The sequence below is a fragment of the Chrysochloris asiatica genome, unplaced genomic scaffold (assembly GCF_000296735.1).
Source record: "Chrysochloris asiatica unplaced genomic scaffold, ChrAsi1.0 scaffold00017, whole genome shotgun sequence".
NCBI classification, from domain to species: domain Eukaryota; kingdom Metazoa; phylum Chordata; class Mammalia; order Afrosoricida; family Chrysochloridae; genus Chrysochloris; species Chrysochloris asiatica.
Genome location: NW_006408535.1, coordinates 327407 through 336836, shown reverse-complemented (window position 1 = coordinate 336836; position 9430 = coordinate 327407).

Here is a 9430-nt window from a genome sequence, read left to right as displayed (position 1 = left end):
GCCTCATCTTTCTCCCACAGGGCAGCGGTAGTTTCGAACTGCTGACCTTGCAATTCATAGCCCGAATCGTAACCACTACGCTACCAGAGCTCCTTATATAGAGAGTATAGATCTAATAAGAGCCCTGGCAGCCTAGTGGATTACACATTGGGCTGCTAACTTCAAGGTCAGCTGTTCAAATCTACCAGCCCTCCTCCTTGAACATAGATGAGGCTTTCTAATTACCTAAAGCCTCAGAAACCCTATAATGTGTGGCTATGAGTCAGAATCAACTCCACCACATACATCTTCCACCATATCCTATGATACATCTTTTGTAAATACTAATCATTTATGGAGTTGTTGTTGTTAAGTGTCGTCGAGTCAATTCTGACTGATAGCAACCCTGTATAGGATTTCTGAGGAGTAGCAGCTGGTGAGCTTGAACTGCCGACCTTGCAGTTCAAATGGCTTTGCAGTCTGGTGCATTAATCACAGCGCCACACCCGGACTCCGTATTTATGGAGTAAGACAATTGTATCCAAACTGATTCTGATTTTAAAAAGTAGCAGGTAAGTGGTGAGGAACTAAGTTAAGGTATAGTTTCTAATTTGTTTTTAAAATCTTAAAAAATACATTTTATTTTCTGTTCAGCTAAGTTAAAAATTAAGACCTTATCTGCTAAGTGATTATTGTTCAGGAGATAAGAGTGGCTCATAATAAAGTAATTTAATTTACATATTCTTAGAGCTAACACAACTTTCTTACCATCCTTGTCTGACTTCTATTACTCTCTCTGAGACAGGAAAATCTATAATAGTTATGGGTCATTAACCAACTTCCCCATTGAGATCTGCTTCACCTGCACTTCTGTGGTGAGCATGATCCTTAAGCACAGGATCCTTCTAGTTTCCTCATCTGACATTAGATCCCATCACCTTGGTTATGGGTGAGGCTTTCAAACTTCGACAGTTTCTGGGGAAAAGTCCATCTTATTTGAAGATTGAGCACATATTTGCTGTCTTTCTCTGTCCTCTTGCTTTTTCTTCCAAATTAACAAATTATGGCAGATTTTCTTTCTGGTTTGTAGTCTTATGCTAATAGAGTTCATTTTCTTCCTAGTGTGCAGTGTTATAGTAACAGGACTTATGAGATTTTCTCATGTCTTTAAATTCTGATGAAATCAAGTTGCTTATTATCACCAATAATTTGAATATAAAAATTGCTTAAAAGATGAATACAAAAGATTTGGCAGAATATGAAAATGCCTGGTAATCAAATTATCACCATCTTCAGCTCTACAGGAGACATTTTCTTCAATTGTCTAACAAGAATTCCTTGAAGCACTGTATTATATAGACTCTAGGAGGTAAATTTCCTTTCCCAACATTTTGCATGATATAATTTTTGTCTCTTTTATTCCTCAATTTGTTTTTTCCATAAGTATGTTACATTGCTTATTATTTTCTAGATGGAAAACATTTATAAGTTATGTTGTTGTGAAGTGCAAGTGATTTGGTTCCAACTCATAGCTTCCTGTACAAGGTTTCCTAGGTTTTAAATCTTCAAGGGAGCAGAAAGCTTCATCTTTCTCCAACTTACAAGTTATAATTTTAGTAATTTCATGCATTTGCCAAAGAAAATTATGAATATGTAGTTTCTTATTATATATAGTTGCAAAATGCTTTTCAGGTAGAATTTCTACTTTTTAGCAAACATCCTATTCTCCAAGCAGATTAAAGTAGTGGTAAGCTTGTAAACATATTAGGAGATTTTCCTACTCTAGTGTCTTTGGTACTACTAAAACATACTTCATGTAAAACACTGTAAATCTAGTTTAGCACTATTGTTAGCAAGTGAAATTATTGTTAGCTTTATGTTTTACTTCTATACATGCTATAAAATTGAAAAAAAAATTAAGTGTAGTTAGTTGTTGTTGCTAAGTGTCACTGAGTGGGTTATGACTCTTAGTGATTGTATATAGGGTTTCTGAGGAATCTCTGGTGAGTTTGAATCACCCACCTTGCAGTTCAAATCAACCTTGAATTGGATGCTTATCCTACAGCACCACACCAGGACTCCTTAACTATAGTTATCATATGTTACTCTTTTTGAAATTCTCAAGTATGATTTCAGAATTTTTTCCTGTACTTCTAAAAATGTATCTTCCTGTATTTTAAAGTACTTTAACTAGGTTCATATATATTTAAGATCACTATGCCCTTTTGAAAAAAATGCACTCACTATCAATACAAAATAGTATTTCTTGCCTAAAGTGTAGTTCTTTGACATCAAGTCTATATTAACATTACAGTATGGCTATACTGCCATGGTTATATTTAGAATCTGCTGCATTTTTCTACTTATTTACATTCAATATGGCTCTTCAGCTTAGAATGTGCTTTTTTCTACACAGAATATGCCAGTTCTTATCTTTTTTTTTTTTTAAATCCTATCTGATTTTATCTTAATGGAATTGTATAGACTATATCTACTTATTATCAGTATTGATGTGTGTGTAGATTTAAATCTGTCTTGTTGTCATGTGTCTTCTATATCCTCCCTATCATGCCTTTATGGCTTTCTTCTTGTTTACTTAAACATTTCTTAGGAATTCAATTCCTCCCTGTTATGAATTTTTGTTGTTATTGTTGTTAAGCACCACTGAGTCAGTTCTGACCCATAGTGACCCTATATAGGGTTTCCAAGAAGTAGCTGGTGAGCTTGAACTGCCAACTTAGCAGTTCAAACAGCTTTGCAGTCTGGCGCATTAACCCACAGTGCCACACCAGGTAAACATTATTTTGCATTATTTTTGAGGCTTTCTTAAAGATTACAGTATGCCTTTCGAATTTCCACAATCCAGCTCCAAAAATATTAGACCACATTATGAACATACATATGGGAGCTCAGCAGCTTCATATATAAGCACTGTACTACCAACCACAATACCTGCGATTCCAACATGCCGGCTACTCTGTGGGAGAAAGATGAGGCTTTTTGCTTCCTTGAAGGTTTAAAGCCTCGGCAAACCTCTACAGGGTTGCTTTGAGTTGAAACAGCGCTTAGCAACAACAACAACAACAATTTAAATCTATGGAGTCCTGGTGTGGCAGTGTAAGATAAGTAAAAGACTGTTAGCTGCAAAGCTGATGGTTCAAATCCACAAGTCACTACTGGAAACACCATACAGGGTCATTATGAGTTGAAACTGATTCAATGGCACTAAACAAAAACAACATGTGTATGTATATATATATACCTGTCTATTTATATGAGTTTGTGCATACATAAATTTTAAAGGCATTTAATAATTACTCATAAAATTAATTTTCCCCTACAGATTCAAATCTGTATCTGAAATTATTTTGGCATTTATTGCAAGACAAGTTAGCGGGATATAAAGTCTGTAATCTTTGATCTCTCTTAATGTTATTCTGACTCCATATTTACATGATTCTTTCACTGATAAGTTTCTACTGATTTTTTTGTGTTTTCTCATTTGAGAATTTTGTTATCTTATTCCTGTTGTTGTTAAGTGACTTTGAGTAGGTTTCGACTCATAGTGACCCTGATAAGGTTTCCAAGGAGCAGCTGGTAAGTTTGAACTGCCGAACTTGGGATTCAAGCGACCTTCTGGTCCAGTGCATTATCCTACAGGGTTTCAAATTGTTGGAAAACCACGACCTATTCTTTCCACTGATCCTCTTTATCTGTAGTATCTTTATCAACTTTTTGAAAGTGTTGGCCATCATCTATTAAAATAACTGTCTACCCTGTTCTCTTCATCACATTGAACTTCAATATGCTTCTGTATGTGACCTTTCTGGCCCTGCATTTAGAGTTCTTGTAAGATGATTTTCTGAGCCACATTTTACAAAGAGAAGGTTAGTCTACTATGCCAACAAGGTTCATAAAACTGTTACAGGAATTGGCTATTACTATGCAAACTATGTGACTGTGGCATCTGTAGGATGTTGGTCAGTGTTGCTTAAAGTAGTAATGCTGGTGGCACAAGGTTGACAGTTCAAAACCACCAACTACTCCACAGGAGAAAAATAAAAGCTTTCTGCTCCCTTAAAGATTTACAGACAGAATCACTATGAGTCAGAGCTGACTCAACAGCACACAATACAATAGCAATGTTTAAAGTGGGGAAGGGGAGAAGTTACAATATTTCCTGAATTAGAATTTTCAGTGAAAGATTCTAAAGCTAAAGGTGCTAAAGCAGCAGGCTTATGTGAGTAAGTAGACCTCTGTAGTACACAATCCAGGAATTAGTTTCATGTCCATTCAATTTTGTTTTCCATCAAGTGGATTTCACTAAAGTAAGGTATTTAGTTACCCTTCACTGATGTTTATTTGAAAGGAGAGCATGTCCTTCGTATCCCTCATAATACCAGAGCATCCTAAGAAGTTGCAAGATGTATATGAAAGAGTACAAGCATCTCGTGAATTGTAACTTCCAATACATCTGTCCAGTGAGGATCAGTGGAAAGAATACATGGCTGTTTTCCAACAATTTGAAACCCTATGGGATAATGCACTGGATCAAATGGTCACTTGAATCCCAAGGTGAGCGGTTCAAACTCACCAGCTCCTTCTTGGAAACCCTATCAGAGTCCTTGTGAGTTGGATCCTCCTCAAAGGCACTTACCACCACCAACAACAACAATGATGCTAAACATAAGTTGAATTATTAAAATATATATTAAAGCAATTGCTAACTTATGAAATCCGGAGTATCAAAACAAATCACATCATTTAACCAAAGACTGGAAATTTAATGAAAAGCTAAGCAAGAAAGTTATGGCAAAAGGCAATTTTAGAAAAAAGTCTGGTTTGGAAAATACAGTGAAATTGTATCTGGCTTTTAATTAGTAGAAATAATATATTTCTGTATAATGGAGCACCATTGTACTCAAAGGTTCCCCTCAGTTAAGAACATGTTTTTATCTTTATTTGGAAAACTGCTTTTAGAATATTGTTAATATTCTATTATTAGTCAAATATCTAGGCACTGCCTAGAATTTATATGGTATATGTTGAAGTATAAGACATTGAAGTCTTTCCATCCTGGCTTCTTAACAAGTGTCTGGCTGTGTACTTCCTTCAACACAGATTTATTTGTACTTCTAGCAGTCCATGGTACTTCCAATATTCTCCAACACCATGACTTGAATGCATCATTTCTTCTATGGTCTTCCTTACTCATTGCCCAACTTCCACATGCATATGAAGCTAATGAAAACACCATGAACATCTTAAATTTACTTGGTGCCCTTAGTAACAAAATGCCGTTTTTCTCTTTGGCACATTTACTAGTACTCAGGTATGAATTTCTGAGAAATGATCTAGGAGAAGAATACATGCAATACTCAGAATTATGTCTCTTCTTAAAGTAGACTTCTGCCTTTGAACTTGAACTACATGTATATCTCTTCACTCTTTCTTGGTTTAGTATGTTACAAAGACACTTCTTAGAACAGAACCTAACTGACAGATTTCTATAATTATCTGGGGATGTCCTCTTTTAGAGGAAAAAAAAAAATAAGGATATGAACATAGCTGATCAAACTGCTACACCTTATATTAAACCCACAAATTTGAAAGCATAGCCATAAATTTATGCTTGGGGAAACTCCTTAGGACTTTGTATTGATAATGTGGGAAAAAATGATAGTGGAGTAGGCTTCTCAGAGGTATGATGAAGATGAATTGGACAACTTTGTTTTAAAGGGCAACTTTCAAGAACAAAAACTATATCTGAAATTAATGAAAGGTTAGATCTTATGGGAATTATTGAAGAACACTTTTTGATAGGAGGTAATCAAGTAGGAATGGATTTCCTGGGGGAACAATGCAATCTATGAAGCATGAATAGGTAAAAATCAATTTGAAAGGAGAAATCATTACAAGCTAATGTTGCTACTTTTGCTGGTATGCTAGCATGGCTTTTTTTTTTTTTTTTTTTTTTTTTTTTCTTTAAACTATGCATTGGTTTTAAGTATCATTTCTGAGTTTTATAAAATAAAATACATACAGCCACTTTTTTTTTTTTAGATTAAAAGGCACTACACAGAAATTCAGATGTTTTCCAAATGCATCTCTTAGCAATTTTATCTAACCATTGACAGTTTCTCCTCTTATTTTTGACACTTAGGAAAAACTGTGGTATCTCACAATTATCACCTACTTTTACAAGTTTACATGATGCCAGAGTCCTGCTTATTTAAATTCCTGCACCTTAAAGATTTACTCTCTGTAGTGGTCCTCTACAATCTGGTTACTTTATTTCATTGGTTCTTCAGTTGTATTTCAGTTATATCTCTTGAAGATTTTGAGATCATTAGGATGCATTTTAACAGAGTTCATTTTTTATAGATGTGCATGTTTTGTGCTGTGATATTATTCAATCACTATGCATTGGTCCTACACTGGAAAATAATATGAAATGTTCATATAATTTAATGTGACATCTTAGTGTGTTTGCTCTGGTGTCTTAGACACATGACTTCTTATTTTTTTTAAAGTCAATTTAATTCCAATTATGAGAACCTCTTAGACAAGAGTGGTGAAATAATTCATTGTCTTCCACCAGATCGGTCCTCAAAGTTTCAGGATACTACATAAAGTTATAGCTTCGTGGAGGAATTTTGGTGATTCCCAGCATTCCATCCTGCTCCTGCCATGATGTCTAGTATACAGTCTGTAAAACATGTGCAGTCTATTGGCTCTGCTGCTTCCAAGCCAACCTCTAGACCTCAGTGTCCTAAATCCAACCTCTAAATATGCAGTTAATCTGTTCTCATCCTCCATGTCTTGTCATCCTCAAATTCATGTCTCAGGGTTGTGGATACATCTCTCCTCTTCCTCTCACCACTTCCAGCCCATCACTCAACCTTAAACTTTGCTGCCCTTGTTGTTAGTTACCTTTGAGTAGACTCTGATGCATGACGACCCAATATGCACTCCATATGACTTTTAAGCAGCATATTCCCCTAAATGGATTGTGCTGGTGTTGTGGGCTGTCAAGTCTATTCCAACTCTAGAAACCCTATAACACAGAGTTGCACTGCCCCATAACATTTCCAATGCTATCATCTTTACAGCTGCAGATTGTCAGGTGGTTTTCTCACAGGAATTCCTTGTGGGTTTGAATACTCTTCCTTTAGACAAGCAGTTGAGCTCTTACCCACCTGCCACCAGGGCTCCTCAATGAGTTTAGGTTCTACAAATGTCAGAAATAATGATTCTAAGCAATTGCTGCTTATTGTGCTGCAAAAAACTATGCAAAGCAAAAAACGCAGAGTCTGGTCATCTGCATGGATTTAAAGAGGACTGAATATAGGGGCAGAGAAATACAGAAACATACATTCCTAGGAATAAAATCTAACATGCATACAAATACTTTAGGACTGAAAATCATTTTTATAAGCATTTGTTTCCATGTTTATGTCATGAAACGTGTACAAAATTGTTAACAATCCTTGAGCATTCATAAAGCAAAGGAGATGTATAGAATATTATGAATATTTGTTGTTTTTAAGTGTCGTTGAATTGATTCTGACCCATAGCGACCCTATACATATTGGGTTTCAATGGAGTAGCTGCTGAGCTTGAACCACCGACCTTGTGATTCAAACCAACTTTGCAGTCCAGCACATTAGCCCATAGAACCATACCAGGAATATAAGGCAAGGTTAAATTGAGAGAAAAATGGTAAGTAAAGTGCTCTAGTCTTCATGAAATTTACAGCATAATAGAGAAAATAAATATCAGTGAAATAAAAAAAAAATTAAAAAAACCACCACTGGCAGAGGGCCTGATTTGAATGAAATATCATGAATTTTATTTTGGACTATGCATTAATTTTTTATTGCTGCTTTTATTATCATAAGCTTGATGACTTAAAAATCCATAAACTTATTTTCCTGAAATTCTCCTGGTTAGAAGTCCAACACAGGTCTGACTGGACTAAAAACAACGTATTGGCAAAGCTGTGCTCCCTTAATGACTTTAAAAAAAAAAAAAATCTGTTTACTTTGCATTTCCAGTTTCTTAAAGTTGCCTGTATATCCTGACTTGTGGTCCTCTCCCTCCATCTTTAAATCCGGCAACCATGAATCTCTAGCATTCCTTTATAATCACATGTCCCTCTAACCACAGACAGAAAAGTTCGTATGCGATGACACTGGGCCTATTTGGATAATCTACGAAATTTTTCTGCATTTCCTTAATTTATTCATGTTTCCTTTCACCATGTAAATTAATACATTCACAGCTTCTGTGGATTAAAATGTGGACAACTTTGGAGGTTATTATTCTGTCTACCACAGGCTAATTAAATGTAAATTGTTTTTGAGATAGTCAAGTATTGCTGAATGAATATTGAATTATATTTATGATACTGGAAAAGAGCTACATTGAGTGTTTTTTTCTAAGTAATGCTTTCAAAAGAATTCCTTGGGTCACTTAATTGGTTTTTAGCACTGAGTGGAAGAAGATGAACCAGGTAGAAGAAAAGAAAATGTATTACATGGAGTATGCTAAATGATAGATTAAACCACAAGGGAGTGAAACCACTGAGGTAAAGCGAAGACCTTTCTCTTTTTTCCCTAAGTTTTTATTGTGAATTAATTGATAATAGAGAAACATGAGAGAACAGCAGTTTTACACTCATTGTTTCGTGTCAATGATTACAATCCCCTCAGTGCATCATTACTCAACAGTATTTGCTTCTATTCCTTGTTGTTGCTTTCTTGTTTGTTGTTATTGTTGTTGTTGTTTACTGGGGGAGGCAAAGTCTACCCCTAAATCTCAGGAATATACAATCATTTAAACAACCAAAGGGCACATTCTGCAAGGCTGCCTCCTGGCCACCAGAACTCAGTCCCTCTCTTTCCATGAGTCTAGAGTCCTCAGCTGCTTGTTCTCTCCATGTCCTCATCTCTGCCTCCATCTCTGGTGTCACTGCCTCTCTGGATAGGGCCACACATTCAGCTCATGCTCTTCTCTCTTTATGGTCCTAGGGTCTTCTGTTCCTGGACTGTAAGATTAACTATTCCTCCCTTTATGTTACAAAACTTCTACCTTTACAGTTGTGACCATTGAAATTAGGGGAGACTAACAATAAAGCCCACACTAGCAGGTAGTACCTAGCTTTGATGTCTTGAAGATCTCTTAATTTCTTAATGGAATCTGAGCCAGTGTGTCTCAAGTAGTAATATTAAGTTCTTAAAGATTTGATATTACTACTCAATATATGGTGTTAATCAGTGTTGGATTACTCAATAAGCACAAACAAGCAAAGGGTTACTTATTTACTAATATTTAGTAAATATATACCTTTTTTTAAGTAAATATTTGCACTTATTTACTAATCTGCAGTGAATAATATCACAATTTTCACCACATCAAATATTTTGCCTACATATATAATATATATATA